Genomic DNA, 22656 nt, shown 5'->3' on the forward strand with positions numbered 1-22656 from the left:
CTAGGTTAAGTGACCTAGATAGGGGCACTCCTACCAATGACCCTATAAATAGGGAGATATTTCCCCATTTTGGGGAACATTCAATCATTTATTACACCCATTGTTATTAAAATCCCGATTTAAATCTTAGAATCTTACGATTTTACGATTCACGTATATTATACGATTCGATTTACGATTCTAGCCGATTTATCATATTTTTCTGAACTAGCGAAATCCTTAAAAGTAAAAAACATGTTTATATAGGTTTTTATAAATAAAGTAGAATCCCGATTTTAATAACTTTGATTACACCAACTTTCTCTATCATCAGAGAAACACCTACTTTCTCTCTCATCAGAGAAATACTTGAGCTTGGAGTCCAAACAGATCCCCACCTAAATTTCCTTACTCTTTATTCTCTTTCAAGTTACTAACTTGATCTTCGGAGGCAGAGCTCCACCACCCGGAGTCTCCGTTGTTTTTGCAGGTACAACTCAGCCAGACCAATCTTTGTGACGTAACTCTCCCGAGGGACAAAAACACCCAAAACATTTGGCGCCGTCTGTGGGGAGAGTACCTCAAGGATGGTTCAAGAGTCTGTACCACCTCCTGAGCGTCCGGTGATGGCTCTCTGATAACCAAGCGCTTTCGGCCCAGAGATACTCTGGAGCGGGGTGCCGGCCAGGCGGGTATAAACCAACCCTCTGGACAGCCGGAAAAGGAAACCCATACGGCCAGTGGATCCGCTCCCGTCACTCGAGACGAACTCATGAAATACATGAATAGTTTCAAGGTTGAAATACATCAAGGGTAAAATACATCAAGCAAGAGGAATCAACAGTTGTCTAAGTCAACTTCTACATCAAGCTTTCTAGACAGCTTTAAGAATTCAACTGTAGGGAATGTGCAATCCTTGCACGAGAGCCACACATGCGATAATACTGTCCATTCTGGCCCTCAGATGATTGGGAATGCACCGTATGTGCTGTATATTTGGAGTAACACTCGAAATACACAAGGGATAAACCAAGGGATAGTTAAGGCTAAAGAACCAAAGGCTTCTTAAATAAAGTCACACCACTAAGAAACTGTTTGGATTCCTAAGATCACAATCCAACTAGTAGCCTAAACTAGCTAACTAAGCAAAGGAAACGAAATTCCAAATCCAAGAATTTATAGGTTTTGTTTCTAATACAAGAAACGAATGTAAGACAAGTTTTTTTGTTTGAATAATCTGATTTTTTCATTCACATTGGCTTGCTATTTATATTAAACAAGCATCCTTAAGTACAAGCTAACTTAAGTGGCTGTTCAGCTCACTTGTTACACGCCTAAGCTTAAGCTAAGTACAAATCAGCTTTTTGTTGTCTAGATACATCAATAAAAGAAGCCTTATTTAACTAGATACATCAAGAGAAAATGGTGGTTTATAACCTCCAAATTAAGGCTGAAATAAAAACAAAATTAAGAGTGTGTAACTCCCCTTGATTCACGCCCATCCAAGCAGCAAGTTGGAGATGTATTTCCTCCAATATTCACGCCCAAATTCAAACAGCAAAGAAGTGTAATTCCTCCTTGGTTCAAGCCTAGAAATTAGCTTGAATGTATGTGGACAAGGATGTACTTGGACGCCCTTTAGTTGCTCCAAAGCTGACTGAATTAAACAGCCAATTGAAGGCTAAAATTAAGGCTTTAGATGCTCCAATGTTGACTGATATCAACGGCCACTTGAAGGCTGAAGTTAAGGCTTGTAATTCCTCTTTGAAAACTGATTGTAACTCCAAGTCAAAGCTTTGAAATTCCTTGTAAAAGAATTTCGGATTTCAAGCTTAAATGGCTGCCATTTTGATTTATCTTTGCACTTGTACTTTTGTGTGAATGTGACTATTTTTCGAACTAAAATCAGCTAAAAGAACTAAGAAAAATATAACTAATATGCAAACTTAAAGTATGACTAAAGTTTACAATTTATTCAAATCATAAAATGAACTAGAATAAACTAGTTAATAAGAACAACAAGAAATTCAAGGGGTTGAATATCTTGCTGCCCATGGATAGTGTTTCGGGGTTTTTTGTACGTACCCAAATGGAGGGTGTTTACGTCCCTTGGGACACAGATCTGCAATGCAACACTCGAACGGCCCGATCACCTGCAAAACAACGGACCCCGGGGGGGGGGGGGGGCGGAGGTCAGCCTCCGACGATCAAGTCAGTGACCGAAATAATGTATTTTAGAGAGAGAAAGTAGAGAGAAGGGAGAGTAATTGTGGGGGGCATTGCCCTTGGAGAGAGAATTGGATCCCCTGAAACTGGTGTAATGATCAGTATTTATATAGTATTGGGATATGTGCCTCTTAGGTTATTTAACCTAAGTAGATTGGCTTCCCACCGTTTTACGGTTTCTAGGGTTGTGGGCTTAAATCCCATTTTCACCCTTCTATCATTGAGTGACACGTCTCATGCTCTGATTGGCTCATTGAGCGCTAAGCTTGCAGACACGTGTCGAGGTGGCATTGGCCCACATATAGGGGGTATTTTTTACCCCCAAACATTAGCCCCTCGGAAGGGGTAATTTCTTTTTCAAGAGGAATTACTCCTTTCAAAATCAAGGCTTTATTTTCCGCTTGTTCAAAAGCTCTATGGGAGGCATATGTCTAGTTCAATAAAAGAGAGATTTGATTAACTTGGAAAATTTGATACCTTAAACGATATTATATTTTCTAAGTTAATTAATCATAATAATGATTGTTGTTTTGGGTGTTTTTGTCCCTTGGGAGAGTTACAACACGAAGACTGATCCGCAGTGAGCTGTACCTGCAAAACAAACGGAGACACCGGTTGGGTGGTGCTCCGCCTCCGATGCACAAGTCAGTAACTTGAAACGGAATAGAGAGAACGGAAATTTAGGTGGGTATCTGCTCGGATTCCAAGCTCAGGTCTTTCTCTGATATAAGAGAATAAGGGTGTAATTAATGATTCAATGTGTCCCTCAAAGTGGGGAAATATCTCCCTATTTATAGGGTCGTTGGAAAATGCGCCCCTATCTTGGTCACTTGACCTAGATTTTAGTGGGCTGCGCCGTTTTACGGCGTGCTTATAAATCTGGGCCTTTGAAGGCCGCCATTTTGGAAACATATCTGAGGGAGCCAAGTGTCAAGAGGATGTTGGGCCACATGGGCCATCCTAAGCTCGACACGTGGCGACCTCCCATTGGTCCACATGTCTAGGGTAAAAATACCCTAAACATTTGTCCCTCACAGGTAGCACGTGCATGTCACGTGGGGCCTGTGACACGTGTCCACCTTTCATAGGTGAACAGTAACGGGTAAAATTTTGAATTTCAAATCAAAATTTCCCCCCACTTTTACTTTCTATAAATAGAAAGTCACCCCCCTCCTTTTCACTCTTAACGTTCATATTGACTTTTTAGAGAGAGAAAAAGAGAGATTTCTAGAGAGAGAATTTTCTCTGCTCCCGCCTGTCATAACAATAAGTTTCAAGCTTCCGAGTGCTAGAAGTTCATCACCCGGCTCACTGGCTGTAGCGGTATTCAGATTTTCCAAAGTTAAAGCAAGGTAACCGCCTGTACCATTTTAGCTTTTCTCCCTCTTAATTTGCATACCGTTTTTCGCCTGTATACCCGGCTTTCTTAGTAGAACATAAATGAGTTCCCAATGCACCCACTCGGCAGTGCCTAAAACAGGGGGTGCCTCTTCTGGACTGTCGGAACCAATATGCTCATCTCCGAATTCCTCCCTCTCTGTGTCTGTGCAGGACACAATGGCTAGAACGAAAAAAACGGCCAGGCGGTCTAAGAGCCGGCGCACCATGAGAGTGCCTGCCGATGAGGTTTTCCCGGAAGGGGATCCGAGGAATTTGGAGGAGAACGGATCTGACGAGGAGGCTCCCTCTACCTCCGGGAGCTCGGGAGTAAGAGTGGTGGTCGGCGAAGGAGCCGCCTCCTCAAATGAAGCCGGCGACGCTGAAGCCGACCAAGGATCAAGAGCGGAATCCTCCGGCTCTGACCAAGGAGATTTTGCGGCTGACTATCAGCAGCCGCCCAAAGTTGCTGACCATCCCAACCCCAAAAGAACCCGGATGCTGCCGAGTAACATTGCCCTTCTTAATAGCGGGTTCAGGGCTTTTAAAGAGAAACATCCATTTGGAAAGGGTTGGGAAGTTATTGTCCGTCCGGCTGATGCTGTGATGGCCTAGGGGGATGACATTGACCATGCAGATGACTACTTCATCTGCTATGAGGCCGTAATAGAAGCTGGCCTCCTGTTCCCCCTCCACCCCGGGATTAGGAAAATCCTTAAGGGGTATGATCTGGGGGTTTGGCAGCTCACCCCTAATTCGTGGGTGAACATATTAAGTTACATTGCCGCCTGCGAGTTCCAAAACTTGAACCCCAGCTTCTCTGCCTTTCGCTCATATGCACTACTTGAGCAAGGCTCCAGGCGGCCATGGGGCATGGTATACGCTGACTACCCTGCCCTAATATCTAATGACTTTGGACAAAGTGTCCAAGTGTCCGGGTGGAAGGAAAAGTTCTATTTGATTTCCTCTCCAAGCCTAAGACACAACCGGACACTACGCCGGTACAACACTGAGCCGGCTCTTCTTGGACGTAAATGCCCTCTCCCGGAACTATCTACTAAAGCCTGGGAGCAAATCATGGAGCCGAGATTTTTTGAGACAACAACTGAGCCCATGGGGGATGGGACTCACATCATAGTTCCTAAGAACTGGATCCCCCATCAGGACTTCTTCAAAGATGAGTGCTTCTTGTCCGCCTGCGGACTGAGTACGATGTTTTCTAGGGGTAGAATACTTCTCATCCGGAATGATTGTCATTTTATTTTTTATTGCAAACTTGCCTTAATTCTTTCTAACTTGACCTTCCTTTTTTTGCAGAAGAAGCCCTGAGGATGGTGGACCAGATTAAGACTCCTGCTAAATCTGCGGCGCTACTGCGCAAGGAGGCGACCCTTGTCAAAAAGGCAGCTGTCGAGGCTACGAAGAAAGGTGGGGTAAGACCGCCTGAATTTATGTTTGCATTTTTTTTATATATACCAGTTAGGTATACTTATATTTTGCTTCTTTCTCAGGAGTCCGCCAATAGAATACCTCGATCATTCTCCAAGCTTCTCAAAAGGCAGGGAGATGACCTGGAGAAGGCTCTGGCTGCCAAAGCCGCAAGGAATGATCCCCCCCTGAAGCAAAGTTTTGCCCAATCTGGTCGTCCAACGACTGGGGGCTAATCCCCTTCTGTTCTGAAGAAACTGAGTGAAAGCTCAGAACAGCAGAAAGCGACAGAGGCCTCTACGGCTTTGAAGGGTGGCGAGCCACCTAAGGTTGCAGACGGTGCGGCAACCGCTGGGGGGGAGGACAAGCTTGAGACCCATCCGGAAGTTCACGGTAAGAAACAAACTGAAATACCTTGGCCACTTAATTTTATGAGAATTAAGACTAAGGTTGATTCTTCAAAAGGGTCAGCCAGCAGCCGGCAACGGATGAATGCCAGCTACGCTGCTTCTATCTCACAAAGACCTACTTTTGATGAAGATCTGCTTTCTAACCCGCCGGATCTGGCCGGCTTCGCGAAGCGAATGGTGAGGACCCTCACCCGGTCTGAGAAGGCCTTCATACCTGATCTGCAGGTCGTGGACTTTGACCGGATAATGGGCTCTCTGGCTGAGGTACATGATTCCTCTACCTTGATGTCTTTAATCTTTATTCTGACTAAGTAACTCATAAACCGGCTGTTATTGATTCAGGCCATGGTGAGAGTGGACAGTCTCTGGGGCCCCTTCAGGCGGAAACAGGAAGAGGTAAATGACGCCAAACGGAGGGCCCTAGAAAACCTCAACTTTGCTGAACATTTTGATTATATGTGTAATTTAAAGATTAAAGTAGTAGAGTTGAAACAGGAGGAGCTGATCCGGAGTTTAACGGCTACAAACGATGAAGCTAATAGCCAGGCTAATGACCTTGACAAGCAGCTGAAGGATGCCAAGTCTGATCTCAAGGCATTAGAGGATACTGACAAAGAGAATTCCCAACTCCGGACTGATAATGACCACCTGAAGCGGATGAGCTGGCCAAGGAGCAAACCCGGCTGACCGAGGAGAATGAGCGGGACAACTTGGCTCGGCTAAAGATCACCTGGGGCCTCCTCTACCCAGAAATAGACTTTGAGGTCTATAAGCTGAGGTATGATTATGCCACTGAGGTATATGATGCCCAACAACTGGGTGATGCTCCTCCGCCTCGCTTCTAAGACTAGGCTGCTAAGCAAGGATATGAAGTCTCGGATGACGAGGAGCCAGCGGATGATCATCAAGAGGGCCAAGCCAGCCAAACTCAACCGGAGAAGACTCCGCCTCAGCCTTAGGCGAGCCTCCCACCTTTCTACGAAAATATGCCAATCAATGTTGTTTACCGGCTTGCATGCCGTGTTTTGTTTTATCTTTTTACCAACCATGGTGTTGGATTAACATTTCCACTTTCTTTCTTCACCGGATGTGTCCGGTTAACAATTGTTCTGGCCTTTTTGCCATTTTATATGAATGAAGTATTCCGACTTAGTCGGATTTTATATACGTCTTGAGTTTTTTTCGATTTGAATTTTTATTCCTCTGTTTACAGTTCTATAGTATTTTGCCTAACTTAAAAAAGCAGCCGGCAATTTGCAATCCGCGTGCTCTTGCCCCTGGGCGGCTATGTGATTGGTTTTATGTCAGGCTGATTGATTGGCTTGAAAACACTCGATACTTGGAGAAGTATGGAGTGTTTTTAGGCCAATCAATCACAATGGTGATTGCCCCAAACTAAGTGCACAGCCGGCCATAAAAGTGGGTGCTTTGAGCTTCTTACCCAGACGGTTATATTCCGTCTGGGGTTAACGCGTAGCCATTACACAATCCTTTGCCCCAATAAGGGAAGTGAGTGCAACTTTGGAATAAATAACCCAAGAATCTCTATCAATGACCGACTGATGCCTATGGGCATCCGGTATCTGGAAACTTATTCGTTCTTCCTAGGTTATTTTGGTCAGACGGCTATGAGTTGACCAATATGGTCGTTCAATTTTTTCCGTCTGCATGGGTAGAACCGACAAATAGTCCGTTCTCTGCAACGATTGCACTCGGAGGGGTGTCGCCAGACGCCTTTGTCCATGTTAGGACAGGCGATTTTATAAAATGAGCAACCATCCGACCATTTTGGCCTTTGGCCTTGTTTGAGACCGATTGTATAGCCACTAAACGTTTTTGCGCTTAGTTTTTAGTCAGAGTATTGAATTTACACTAAGTATTGAACTTAGTTTTTAAAGCAAACGAGTCTGTCTGGGTATTACCCAGACGGACTGGAAAATACTTGATCATACTAAGTATCAAACTTAGTTAGATGAATAGAGAATCCGTTTGAGTATTACTCAGGCGGATAGTCAGGCAGTTGAATTAACAAAGTATTAAACTTAAATAAACAAGAGATCCGAGTATTACCCAGGCGAATAAACAAATGTAACCTTCACTAAGTGTCTAACTCAGTTAGGTAAATGGGGAATCCGCCTGGATATTACCCGGATGGATAATCAAACGATAACTCAATTTTGCAAACAAAGTCTGAATCTTCATTAATTGACTCAGTGTTTACAAAAAGTTTACATTCTCAGAAGTAGTACTTTTTTAGATTGTCTACGTTCCAAGTTCTAGGCAGGCGCCTGCCTTCTGGAGTTTCCAGGCGGTAGGTACCATCCCTTACTTCTTCATAGATCCGGTAGGGGCCTTCCCAATTTGGAGTTAGCTTTCCCAGCTCATTGGCCCTACCGGTTGCCTCCATTTTCCGTAACACTAAGTCGTCAACTTTCAAGGGACGCTTGTGCACTCTCTTGTTATAGGCTCTGGTCATCCTTAGGCGGTAAATCTCATGGCGCAGGACAACATTGCCCCTACGCTCCGGGAGGGAGTCCAATTCCAGCCGCATGGCCTCCCAATTTGCCTCTTCATCATAGAGCAAAACTCTGAGAGTAGGCTCATAATGCTCAATAGGAAAAACGGCTTCAGCACCGTATACCATGAGAAATGGGGTTTCGCCGGTTGCCCCCTTCGCTGTTGTCCGAATGGCCCATAGGACATGGATTAATTCTTCTGCCCATAAACCACCGGCTCTTTCTATTTTCTTTTTAATGCCATCTGAGATGAGTTTGTTGAAGGCTTCAACTTGGCCGTTTGCCTGGGGCCGACCAACAGATGAAAAATAGCTTGAGATCCCCTGATCTCCCAACCAAGTTCTTAGCTGAGGCGTCTCAAACTGAGGACCATTATCAAACACCATAGACATAGGTACCCTGTACCGGGTGATAATGTTCTTCCAAATGAAGGAAATTACGTCTGAGGTCTTGATGTTTTTGACCGCCTTAGCCTCCACCCACTTGGTGAAGTAATCCACAGCCACCAAGATGTAGCTCTTTCCGCCTGGAGCAGGCGTGTAAGGACCTAGAATGTCCATTACCCATTTTGCAAACGACATTGGGCTGTGGATGGCCGTCAGATCAGTAGCCAGTCGGTGAATAAGTTTGCCAAATTTTTTGCACTTGTCACATTTCTTCACCAACTCTTTGGCGTCTGCCTCAAGAGTGGGCCAAAAGTAATGTTGTCTGGCTCTGACGGCTAGGGACCTGCCGCCTATATGAGAGGCGCAGAATCCCGAGTGTAAGTCTTCGAGAACTTCCTTCCCCTTTTCTGGGGTGACACACTTCAAAAGGGGTTTAAGAAATCCCGCTTTGAAGAGTTCTCCATTTTTCAACTCGAAGCTTGTCGCTCGCTTTTTCAGGACGGCTGCTTCTTGTGGTGAGTCAGGGAGCGTGCCGTCCGAAAGGTAAGCCCGGATGGCATCCATCCAAGTGGAGCCTCGGTCTAAGGTTCCAATGGGCTCTTCATGTATGCTTCTTTTTTCAAGAACTTCCCAAAAAATCGACCGAGGAGTATCACAGCAGGCGGATGAAGCTAATTTGGACAAGGCATCCGCCTGGTTGTTATCTAACCTGGGCACTTGATTCAGACGGAATTCCTCAAGTGCCCCAGTCTCTTCCTTGACTGCCTGAAGATATTTTATCATAGCCGAATGAGTTGCCTCATATGTTCCCTCATACTGGCTAACGACCAACTGTGAATCAGAATAGGCGTCAATCTTCATTGCCCCTGCCGCCTTACACATGCGGATTCCAGCTAGCAGGGCTTCATATTCTGCCTCATTATTTGAGGCTTGAAACTTAAACCGTAGTGCATATTCAAATTTGTCCCCCTCTAGGGACTCATATATAATTCCTGCACCACAGTCGTTCTTTGTTGAGCTTCCGTCTACATACACTTTCCAAACCCGGTCAAGATTTTCAGGTTGCACCAGTCGGGTCATTTCAGCAATGAAGTCGGCAAACGCCTGAGCTTTCACTACTTTTCTAGGTTCAAAAGTGATTTCAAGACTTTACATTTCAATAGCCCATTTCAACATTCTTCCGGACGACTCCAGGGTAGACATTGGCCGGTGTAGATTACCACCGGATGGACTAGGAAGTATGGCTTCAATTTCTTGAAAGCCATATACAAGGCAAGGCCAAATTTTTCTACCATAGGATACCGGAGCTCAGCATTTTTTAAGACATGGCTAATGAAATAGACCGGAAGCTGAACACCGTCTCTCTCAGCAAGGAGAACGACACTGAGGGCATGATCCGAGACAGCTAAGTACATGTATAACACCTCCCTAGGCAATGAAATAACAAGTCTTGGCAAAGAGTGGAGGTGTTCTTTCAGCCGTTGAAAGGCCGCCTCAGCCTCATCCCCCCATTCAAATCTGGTTTTCTTCCTGATTGTCTGGCAGAAGTAAAGGCATTTGTCACTTGATCGGCTGAAGAATCTCCCCAGAGCGGCCAGACAACTAGTTAGTCTTTGTGCTTCCTTGATAGTGCGGGGTGACTTCATGTCTATCACCGCCTGTATCTTCTCAAGGTTAGCCTCTATCCCCCTTTGATCAATCAGGAATCCGAGAAACTTCCTAGACTCAACACCAAAGACGCATTTCTTAGGATTTAACATGACCTTATGCTTCTTGAGTGTGGTGAAGGTTTCTCAGAGATCAGCAAGGTGATCCGTCTGCTGTTTGGATTTGACTATCATGTCATCAATGTATGCCTCTACATTCCTCCCAATTTGATTAACAAAGACAGTGTTAATCATCCGTTGGAATGTAGCCGGCGCATTTTTCAAGCCAAACGGCATCACCGTGTAACAGAATAGCCCCTGATCAGTGACGAAGGTCGTCTTTTCTTTATCATTCTTCCACATGGGTATCTGATAGAGGCCGGAGTAGGCGTCCATGAAACTCATCAAGGCGTGACCGGCTGTCGATCTTTGGAAGCGGATAACTGTCCTTTGGACATGCCTTGTTGAGATCTGTGTAATCAACACACATGCGCCAGGTCCCAAGGACCACATTGGCCACCCAGTCGGGAAAATTACAAGGCCGAATGAACCTGGGCGTCTAGCAGCTTTTTGACTTCGGCAGCTGCCGCCTGACTTCTTTCCTCGCCGTGGTTTCTTTTCTTTTGCCGGATGGGCTTCTTTTTGGGGTCCACGGCGAGTTTGTGGACGGCAAGATCCGGGCTGACACCTGGCATCTCTTCCACTTCAAAGGCAAAGATGTCTTTGAATTCCTTCAGCAGAAGGTGCAAGTTTGCACCCAAAGTAGCATGAGCAACCGTCCCAACCTTAACAGTACGTTCTGGACGGCTGTTATCGAGAACGAGATCAATGCTTTCTCCAGCCGGTTTGGGACGGAGCTCATCTGACCGCTCACCGGTCAGTGATTGCTATTTTTTCTCCTTCTTCACCTCCACCAGCAGAGGTGCCTTTCTTTTCTTACCGGCTGCTGGTGGGGCGGGTGCTGGATCGGCATCCTTGACATTGTCAAGGTCTATTGGTTCTTGGACACTTGGGGTTACATTGTCCCTGACGGCTGAGAGATAGCACTCCCGAGCCGTCTTCTGATCCCCATTCAGGGAACCAACAGTGCCATCATCCTTCTCATACTTGATGAGCATGAGAGATGGGATGATTACTGCCTTGGCTACGTTGAGGGTTGGCCGGCCTAAAATAATGTTGTAGGCGGTCAGCTCCTCAACGACCAAGAATCTGACGAAAATATGTCGTCCCTAGCCTTTCTTCCCCAGCCGGATGGGTAAATCAATTCTTCCGGCTGAATAGACCATCCCACCCCCAAAACCAACCAAGGGGTGGGTGACCGGATGCATGCTGCTGATATTGTATTTCAGCTTCTGCAAGCACCGGAGGCTGATGATGTCTGATGAGCTGCCGGTGTCAATAAGGATTCGTCCAACCAGCTAGTTGGCAACCTTACATTCAATGACCACCGGGTCATCATAAGGGCGGCGGTTGCTGCCCCTGTCCTTCTCAGTGATTAAGACGTCTGGGAAGGAGGAGCTGGCTTCCGCCTGCTCATCATCATCTTTGTCCATCTTTCAAAGATGGCTCTTGGTGCCCCTGATGGTAGGGCCACCACATGAAAACCCGCCTGCTATAGTGTAGACCGGCTCCTTGTCGGTATCCGAACTACTAGCAGGCTGGGGGGTAGTCTCGGAGGATTGACCCTTGTTTTTCTTTTTTGCCCCGACTGGGGACTTGGAAATATAGGTCTTCAGTATCCCCTTGTCAGCCAGACAGTTCAACGTCCGCTGTAGGCTGAAGCAGTCGTTGGTGTCATGGCCAACTTCCTCATGATATTGGAAAAATTTATTTTTGTTCCTGGATTGAAAGGAACTTTTCATTGGATTCGGCTTCTCAAGGGACAGTCGGTCCTTTATCTCCATGAGGATGGAGTTGCAGTCCTTGTTAAACTCGTACTTTGGGACGTACGGTTTAAATTCTTTCTTCTTCTTCTGGGACGGCTGGTCAGAGTCACTAACCGCCCGCCCAGACCTCTTTCCTCTTCTTGCTCTCTTCATTCTTTTTTGCTGGCTGAGAAGGCCGGTTGTGTCTCTTCTTGTCAGACTTCTTAGAGTCCGACTGGCTACTAGGCGAGCAGAGGTCGGTCGCTTGAATGTAGCTTTCCGCCTCCCTCAGGGCCACCTGTAGGGTGAAAGCCCCTTTTCTGACTAGGTCGAACTTAAAGGTCGACCCGTCTCTCAGACCTTTATAAAAGTCTGTAAAAGCTACCTCATCAGACAGTCCCTGAATCTGAATTCTGATCAGGTTGAACCGCCTGACATATGAGCGCATCCCTTCTCTCTCTCCCTGCTTAACAGTGCTCAAATCAAGGCTTGTTTTCTTAGCAGGGATGTTCATTGAGAAGTTGGAAGCAAACAGGAAGGCAAGCTTCCTAAAGCTGTCTATGGACCCGGCTGGCAGGTTGCCAAACCATTGTTGGGCAATGCCCTTCAATGTAGCCGGGAAGCATCGACACCAATTGGCATCATCCAACCCCTGAGATACATAAGGTTGGTGTAAGCCATGAGGTGATCTTCCGGATTGGTGGTACCATCATAGGTACCAACCAACACATTCTTAACCTTAGCCAGCTGAGCCGCCTCAGTTATCTCCCGAGTGAACGCAGAAGGTTGTTCACCCAGGCGCAGCAGGCGAAGCTGCCAGTCCAATGGCTGGACATTTGGATACGCCGCCTGACCCCCAAAGAAGGCCGGCTGCATGAAGTGAGGAGGATACTGCCCGTAAGCCTGAGTAGGCACATACGGGACGGCTCCAATCATATGAGGGCCAGAATGGACGGTATTACCGCCTGTCTAGCTCTCATGCAAGGAGGGTGCACTCCCTGCAGAGATGTTGTTGAAGATGTCTGGAAAGTTCGACGTTGAAGCCGACTCAGATAGCGATTGGTTTCTCTTCCGGTTAATAATCTCCTAGGCTTCAAGAGTTGATTTCTTACTTCTCACCGACTGCTGAGGCCGGCGAGTGTTACTGGTGTTCCCTCCAGGAAGGAGAATTTTTTACCAATCAATGGTCCCGGCTGCCTTCTCCTTTAGATGGGGAATGGGCTGCCGGTTTCTGACTGACTTCCCCTTCTCTGGAGGAGTCTTCTTCGCCGACTGAACTTTACTTGGGCCAGCCCTGCTTTTGGTGATCAGCTCTGTAATTTCACCCTTGAAACTCGTCATGAACCTCATGAGTTCGTCTCGGGTGACAGGGGCTGATCCAACTGCCGTTTGGGTTGCCCCTTCCGGCTGCCTAGGGGGTCTGCTTGGACCCGCCTGGGAAGCACCCCGCTCCAGAGTGTCTCTGGGCCGAATGCGTTTAGTACTGAGAGAGCCGTCTCCGGCTGTAAAAGTTTCGACCTGAGGATCTTCATCCTCATGGTCTGTAAAAACTTCTAGGTCTTCACCTAGATGGTTACGGGGTGGTACAGACTCTTGAACCATCTTTGAGGTACTCTCCCCACATACGGCGCCAAATGTTTTGGGTGTTTTTGTCCCTTGGGAGAGTTACAACACGAAGACTGATCCGCAGTGAGCTGTACCTGCAAAACAAACGGAGACACCGGTTGGGTGGTGCTCCGCCTCTGACGCACAAGTCAGTAACATGAAACGGAATAGAGAGAACGGAAATTTGGGTGGGTATCTGCTCGGATTCCAAGCTCAGGTCCTTCTCTGATGTAAGAGAATAAGGGTGTAATTAATGATTCAATGTGTCCCTCAAAGTGGGGAAATATCTCCCTATTTATAGGGTCGTTGGAAAATGCGCCCCTATCTAGGTCACTTGACCTAGATTTCAGTGGGCTGCGCCGTTTTACGGCGTGCTTAGGAATCTGGGCCTTTGAAGGCCGCCATTTTGGAAACATATATGAGGGAGCCAAGTGTCAAGAGGATGTTGGGCCACATGGGCCATCCTAAGCTCGACACGTGGCGACCTCTCATTGGTCCACATGTCTAGGGTAAAAAACCCTAAACAGTCCCTGCTGGACCTTTAGTCCACGTAGGACGGAGAAGAGTCCACCCTCCACATGTCATCATTCCATAGGTCCAAATGGCACCTATACGGAGGACACGTGGCACTTTCTGATTGGGCCACCTGGCCGGGTATAAAATACCCAAATCATTTGCCCCTCACAGGGGTCACGTGCATTGCACGTGACTCCTACGACAGGTGTCAGTATTAGAGTGGTCAGATTCGAAAATTTACTTGAGGGAAAAAATTAGGGTTTTACCCCCCTATAAATAGTTAGGTTTGACCCCCCCTCTTGGATTCACACCTTGGTGAATCTCTGGAGAATCTTGGACTTTTTGACTTAAAGAATCTCAAAATTCCCTAAGCGTTTTTCAAGCATCCGACACTCGGCTACCATTCCAACCGTTCGTTAGTCAACCAGGCGTCTTTCTCCCTTCTTCTAAAGGTAACGCCTGTATTTTCTTTTTACTCTTCATTTTTTCTTTGTTTTCGAAAATATGGCTCCCCAATTGCATGCGGCACGGCGTAGGATAGTGATCAGCCAGTCACCGGGGACGGCTGAATCTAGAACTAGCAGTGCCGAATACTTGGCTAAAGACCCTGCTTTGCGAACTTCTCCGAATCCGACCGTTTCCGTGTCTGTGCAGGACATTATGGCCAGAATCAAAAGAACAGCAAGGCAGTGTAGCTCCGATGGAGTTTTCTACCATTCGGATAGGTCGACTGTTTTTTCAGACGGCTCAATAAGAATGCCTCGAAGTGAGCTGTCAGAACACCCTGACAGCCCTTCCTATCTTCCTCCTACCCCCACTTATTACCATTCGCACACATCTAGTGGAACTCCCAGTGATGGAATCTTGGGAGAGGCGGATGAAGAATATCAACCCGAGCCTTCTGGACAGGCGCCAGAAGAGAGTCTTGGGGAGGACCCCGCTGGCACCAGTTGGCGGTCCCCTAGCTCTGATGAGAGCTCTGACGACGAGTCGGCCTCGTCATCTTCTTCAGAGAATGCCTCCGTAACTTCAGAGGAGGCTAGATCAAACATAGATTCTGCCAGAGAGTCCCTGGCAGTGGATAGGGGGGAAAGCTGGGCCGAGCCGAGTGCTTCCAGGCGCTTGGAGAGAACCCCCTACTATCAGCATGTTCCGCCAGGCAGTCGGAGCGCCATGGCATCCGGCCTTGCCAACTTTATGCGCAAGGTCGACCTAGGCTATGGCTACACTTTGTCGGTCCCTAACGAGGGCGGCACCATAACCTGGCCGAGCCTGGCCAGCTATCAAGACAAAGCATTCGGCTGCTATGAAGCGGCCTTTTAGGCTGGCCTCCGCTTCCCTCTCCATCCGGCCATGGAGAGGATCTTGGACGGATACCAACTGGGTATCTGGCAACTTGTACCCAACTCCTAGATCAATATTCTAGGGTACGTTGCCACCTATGAGATGCTGCAGGTGGAGGCGAGCTTTGAAGCGTTCGCCCACATGCACTATCTGAGCAGGGCGCCTACTAGGGGCGGTGAAGGCTGGTACACCTTGACCACTTGCAAGGGGTACATGATGGTTGTTGGCAAAGAGAACAAGTGGAAAGACTAGAGGACTAAGTTTTACATAGTCAAGTCTACCGATAGCCACCTGAACCAAAAGTATAACAGGTGGAATAAGGATCCACCTCTCCTAGCAGGCAAGAGCGCATTGCCTCCTATTCCCAGGCGGGCAAAGGAGGAGATCATGGACGCGGGGTTGTTTACCGTGTCCGTGTGGACAAATGATGAGGGGGACATGGAGGTCACCCCTCACTGCTATCTCCCTTTGTACAAGTGGTTTGAAGAAGGGACATTCTTAGCCGCCTGTGGGCTAAGTTCTGAGATGCCGAGAGGTAGTCGGGCGTCTGTTTTATATGCAATTTACTTTTGCTTTTCAGTACTTGTTTAATGATGCTAATCACTTGTTCATTTTTGCAGACAAAGCAATGGAAAAGCTCTCGGCCACAAGGAAGCCGGCTGTATCTGCTGCTCGATACAGGTCGAATGTCCTAAACAGGGCAGAAGTAACCACTCACACCGAAGTGGACGAGCAGAAAACTGGCGGCACCTCCAAGGTAGAAAATTGTTATACTTTCAATTCTGACTGATATTAAATTTGCCTGAATGATTTCTAACTTGCGTTTATCTTGTGTTGATGTAGGGTGCGCCTTCCAAATCTCCTTCAAAACCATCCGACCCTAAAATCCAAAAGACTAGGGCGGGTGATGTGAGCGCATCCGGCAAGGGCGGCCGGAAGCACATTGCTCATAGGCCCAAGAAGGGCCCAGACGCCTCTTCTCTCGAAGCTGAAAAGGAGATCAGCAAACCAGATGCCCAGAGGGTATCGAAGGGTGGCTTTAAGCAACCCACCACTGCTGTCGGCTCAGCAGGAGAGAAGAGGAGCCTGGGGAGAGAGGAGGAACAAAAGGACGACGGTAAAATCCATTCGCCTCTATTGTTCTTCCATTTAGATGTACTTGAGTTATTTTTCTAACTTTCTCTCCTTCTCAGTTCCTGTGCAGAGGCCGACTGTAGTCCAGATGGCTAAGTCCATGCTGAGGGCGGTTGATCCTGACGACAAGGCGTCTGTCAGAGGAGTCGGCACCCTTGACTTGGATGGCATCTTGGGGAATCTCTGCGAGGTATGAGCATTACTTCAAGCAATTTAATTTTTTTTTACTAAGTATTATTTCTTTTTCCGCCTGGTTTTAACCATTCGGCTCTTTTGCAGGCCATGCTGTGCGTCAAAGGGCTCAGGAAACCCCTCAAGGAGAAATCCAAAGAGGTAACAGTCGCTAAAGCTCGGGCCGAGTCCGCCTTGGATCGAGCTCAATTTGATATTGCTCAGAATGAGTATCTGGCGCTTGATATGATGTATTTGCAGGCGGAAGCCAATATGCAGGTGAAGAAGGACCTGGACTCGGCCCGCCTGCGCATCACTTCCCTTAAGAAAGAGATTACAACTCTTAAGGAGAAGCTCGAGCCTCTTCAAGATGCCAAAGAAGAGGCCGAGAGAGCCAAGCAGAAGGTGGGCCGCCTGGAGCAGCGCCTCAGCAACCAGGAGCATCAGCTGAAATCTAAGTTTGAGTCCGTTGATGATCAAGAGAGAGAGGCTCTTGTTAAGCAAATGATGAGCGATTATGAAGCCATCATGCGGGACACTTGGGCGGCTGTACAGCCGGACTCGGACTATCAGATTTGGAAATCCAAATTTGACGAAGCCAGCAAAGCATACGACGCTCGCCTTATTGAAGAGGCAGAGAATGATGAGGCCGAGGAAAGTTCTGGGTCCGACTCTTCTGGGGAGTCGTCCTCTGGTGGCGAGGAGGAGGATCAGGCGGAGGAGCAAGAGAAAAAGGACGAAGAGCAGCCGAAGGACGACAGGCCGGCTGCCACTTAAAAGGCTCTCCCCTGATCACTTAAGCTTTTATGCTTTTCTGCGGCCGAATGGCCATGTACTTTTCTTTTTCGGCCTGCGTGCCGAGTATTTGTATCTTTACCAACCGAGGGGTCAGGTAATTTGACAATCTTTCTGGCTTTTCCAGATAACAATCTTAACCAATCGTCTGGTGACGATTGGTCTTTTTAATTTGAATCATTCGGCCATTTGGCTGAAGTTATCCATATTGTTGTCCTTTGCATATTGAATTTTTCATTTTATGTTTTTGGCTAAGTATTATAACCTGTATACCATGCGAATGTTCTTGCCCCTGGACGGATGTCGAGTGGTTTTGGTTTATTAGATTGATTGGCTTAGAAATTTTTGATACTTAGAAGAGTATGCATGGTTTCTAAGTCAATCAATCACTATGGTGATTGCCCCAAACCACGCGGCAGACGTCCATCCAGAATTGGCAAACATAAGTGTTCATTCGGCCATTGGCTCGAACTAACTCAAATTTCCAACTTAGCTAATTTGCTAAGGGTAAACCTCCGCCTGTTCTGCCCTATAAGCAAAATCAAGCGCCTCCGGCCATAGGCCTCTTTGAGATAAAATGCTAAGTTTGTAACTTAACCAATTTCCTTTAAAATAATTGTCCGCCTGTCTTGCCCCATAGGGAAGGATCAGGCGTCATCCGGCCAATAGCCTCAATAAGTGTTAAGTAGTTAACTTAACTTGTATATTAATCTAATATTCCGCCTGTTTTGCCCCTGAGCAATAACAGGCGCATCCGGCTTTATGCCTTGATTAGCCTCTACTTATGAAACAATGACCATTTCTGAACTGCGCTAGATAGAAAATTCAGGTCTTTTAGATTTCACTTTCGATTAAAACAAACGACTGCGAATGCTGCCTTAGCATTCGGTAGGGCCGCTTGATATATTCGTAGAGCAATGTGCCACCCACATGGGAGATGCTTCTCCTCGACGAATTCTCCCAAATGGACGTCGCCGGTTATCTGACTCATGTTGGAGCAGACGGTCATACTCATGTTGGAGCAGACTGTGACCATTCTGTCTCTTTTTGTTTATTAACATCCGGCCATGGGCCTCATCATGATTTTATCTGGACTTAGGCCTCTTAAATGATTAAGTAAATATTCGTCAAGTGTTGGTGTAAACTTGATGAATTTCGTAGGAACGACTGTTCTAGAACAATCGGTTCCTTCAGAAGGATTGGAGCGTCTGCTATTGAGACAAACGCTCTACAAACGTATTGGCCGTCTGTATTGTATACAGGCGACACTAAGAGCTTAAATAAAAAGACAAGTTGGGAAATGAAGGCATATTCTCATTAACAATACGTGAGATTTACAAAATTGAGGTTTTTACATTTGTACTTAGAAGTAGTACTTTTTCAAGTTGTCTACATTCCAAGTTCTGGGCAGCTGCCTGCTGTCTGGGTCTTCCAAGCGGTAGGTGACGAGCGCTAAATCGGTCGCACAATTTAGGCTCATTCAAACACATTTAGAACAAACACCTCACTCAAACAAGTACAATGGCAAGCAAAGGTTCGGTCCACGGAGAACGGGAATCAAATGCTAAATAATCTTAATGCTCAAGCTAAATCAAAATCAAGGTATAAGTGGTGATTAACTAACAAACTACAACTAAAGGTTGAATTCAAGAGATTAAAACACTAGGGGAATGGGATTCACTCAACCAATAGCAATTAGGCAAATAGGGAGGAATGAGGGTAATGGAATAGCAAAGACCACATGTAAGATCAACATCAAACGATATGAAAAAAACTCATATTACTAAGCTTAGATCCCTCATTAACTTAGCAATAAAAGATACATAATCATATTGCAATAGGTAATGAAACATTCAACTCACATTTCCATGTCGAACCAAACATTTCATGCCATCAAGTTCAATAATCTAGGTTAATTACTCCTATCATGAAGAACTAACAAGCAATCCCATATAATCAAGTTTAGTCGCAATCCATCATCAAAATCACTCCCAAACTCACATAATAACCAATAGGTTGAGTTTCACCCAACCCCTAGCCAAGAGGACTACTCACAATTCATTGTGAGTACATGCAAATTCCAAGTTTGGATTATAAGCGATTCTAAGATTTGGAAAAAAAAGTGATTATCTCTGGACAAAGCTAACATGCAACAACAATATATCAAGATTGAGAGAAAATCAAGTGGCTTACAAAACAAAAAATAAAATCAGAAAATAATGAAGAACAAATGAAAGAAGTTACTATTGAAGCTTCAAAAATGTTGGATAATTGCTGAAATTCTTGAGATAAATCTTGAAATTTGCTTCTACAATGATTAGATTTGAGAGTTTCTAAAACTAAATCAACTAATTTAATGAAGTTGCTAACTAAGAGAGATTATCTTTTTTGCTGAAAACTATTCTACTGTTTTTCTTCTCTCCCCGAAAAACGATCTCAAAAGGACCTTAAATAGTCCGTACAAAATTGACTGAGATCGTGAAAAGGTCCGACTCAGGGTAGGTTCGGTCGGACTCAGGGTAGGTTCGGTCGAACTCTGTGTAGGTTCGGTCGAACCTCCCTGATCCTTGTTTGGTCGAACTTTTGAGGTTCGACCTCTCCAGCAAAATTGCTGAAAACTGGTTTGACACTGCCTTCACTGCACCCAGGAGGTTCGGTCAAACTTTTCAAAAGTTTGACCACACCTAGGTTCGACCGGACCTTTCAGAGGTTCGGCCACACCTCCTCTTGCACTTCCTTTTCTTGCTTCCTCTCCTTCCCTTTTGCTCCTCTTGCCTTTGTCCATGGCTTCCATACTTGGCCAATTGGCCTCCCACCGTGCATAGGACCGTCATGGAACCTGCAGAAGATACCAAAGTTCACGAGAGCATGGGGATGATAAAATAATGCATAAAGATTATCAAAATAAGCGCAAATAAGCATTACTTTTCATCAATACATAAAGAAGCCATAAGAGGATAAATGAGGTGGAAAAAACTAAGAAAAATAAGAGGAAAAAGACCTAAATGCTACCCCTAAGAGTGACATAAATGTCACTCATCAGTAGGTGTTGTCTCTTACTTCCTCATAGATTTAGTAGGGGCCTTCCCAATTTGGGGTTAGCTTTCCATGTTCGTTCGCCTTACCGACTACCTCAATTTTCCGTAGCACAAAGTCCCCCACTTTGAGAGGACGCTTGTGTACTCTTTTGTTGTATGCCCGAGTCATTCTCAGACGGTATATCTCATGACGCAAGGTAGCATTGCCCCTGCGCTCTGGAAGTGAGTCCAATGCTAGGCGCATGGCCTCCCAATTCGCCTCTTCATCATACAACATGATTCGAAGGGTCGGCTCATAGTGCTCAATGGGCAGAACAACTTCTGCACCATACACTATTAGGAATGGGGTTTCTCCCGTTGCCCCTTTAGCAGTCGTTCTGATGGACCAAAGGACGTGTGGTAATTCATCCGCCCAAAGGCCACCAACCCGCTCAATTTTCTTTTTAATCCCGTTGAGATTAACTTGTTGAAGGCTTCGACCTGGCCGTTTGCTTGCGGCCGGCCGACTGATGCGAAGAAGCTTGAGACCCCCTGGTCTCCCAGCCAAGTCTTGAGTTGAGGCGTCTCAAATTGAAGACCATTGTCAAAAACCATAGACATGGGCACCCCGAAACGAGTGATTATGTTCCTCCAGATAAAGGAAATGACGTCTTTAGTCTTGATGTTTTTGACTGCCTCAGCCTCTACCCACTTGGTAAAGTAATCCACAGCCACCAATATATAACGCTTGCCGCCTGGTGCAGTTGTAGATGGCCGTCAGGTCTGTAGCCGGACGATGGATGAGCTTGCCAAACTTTTGGCACTTATCACATTTTTTCACAATTTCCATGGCATCCGACTCCAGAGTTGGCCAAAAGTAAAGCCGCCTGGCCTTGGCCGCGAGGGATCTGCCGCCTATATGGGAGGCGCAAAAACCCGAATGCAACTCTTCGAGAACTTCCTTCCCTTTTCAGGGGTAACACACTAAAACAGGGGTTTCAAAAAGCCAGCCCTGAATAGCTCTCCTTGTCGCAACTCAAAGTTAGCTGCTCGTTTTTTTAGAACAGCCGCCTCCCATGGTGAGTCAGGGAGCGTGCCGTCTGCAAGATAGTCTCGGATGCTGTCCGTCCAGGTTGAGCTTCGGTCAAGAATTCCAATGGGGTCTTCCTCAGATATACTTCTTTTTCCCATGACCTCCCAGAAGACAGGCCGAGGCGTTTCACAGGAGGCGGATGATGCTAACTTGGACAGAGCATCCGCCTGATTGTTTAAAGACCTGGGCACTTGAGTTAGATGAAATTCTTCAAGTAACCCAACTTCACTCTTAACCGCATGCTATATTTTATCATGGCCAGATGAGTGGCCTCGGATGAGTGGCCTCGTACGTTCCATTAACTTGGAGTACGACCAGTTGAGAATCAGAGCAGGCGGATATCTTCTTCGCCCCTGCCGCCTTGCAATGCCGGATGCCGGCCAGCAGGGCCTCATACTCGGCCTCATTATTAGAGACCTTCAGGAGATTGACAGATAATCCCCGCACCACAGCCATTCACAGTGGAGCTCCCATCCACATACACTTTCCAAACCTGGTCCGTATTGTCCGGAACAACCGGCTTTGTCATTTCGACAATAAAGTCAGCGAATGCTTGTCCCTTTATTGCCTTCCTTGGTTCGTAATTGATTTCTAATCCTTGCATTTCAATCGCCCATTTGAGCATTCGTCCAGAAGACTCCAAGGTTGTGAGTGGCCGTTTGATCGGTTGGTCAGTATAGACCTCTACCTCATGCGCCAAGAAGTAAGGTTTAAGCTTCTTGATGGCCATGTAAAGGGCAAGGCCGAATTTCTCAACCATGGGGTACCGAAGCTCCGCATTTCTCAAAACATGGCTTATGAAATACACCGGGAGCTGGATGCCGTCTCTTTCAGCTAAGAAGACAGCACTGAGGGCATGATCAGAGACGGCTAAGTACATGAAGAGCTTCTCTTTAGGCAAAGGGCTGACAAGCCTCGGCAAAGAGTGCAAATGAGTTTTTAGCCTTTGAAAGGCCGCCTCTGCATCATCCCCCCATTCAAAGTTTGTCTTCTTTTTGATTGCCTGGAAAAAGTAGAGACACTTGTCGCCTGAACGGCTGAGGAATCTCCCCAGGGCCGCCAGACAACCAGTTAGTTTTTGCACTTCCTTCACAGTACGGGGCGACTGCATGTCGATCACCGCCAGTATTTTCTCAGGGTTGGCCTCT

This window comes from Chenopodium quinoa, unplaced genomic scaffold (assembly GCF_001683475.1).
Source record: "Chenopodium quinoa cultivar QQ74 unplaced genomic scaffold, ASM168347v1, whole genome shotgun sequence".
Lineage (NCBI taxonomy): Eukaryota > Viridiplantae > Streptophyta > Magnoliopsida > Caryophyllales > Amaranthaceae > Chenopodium > Chenopodium quinoa.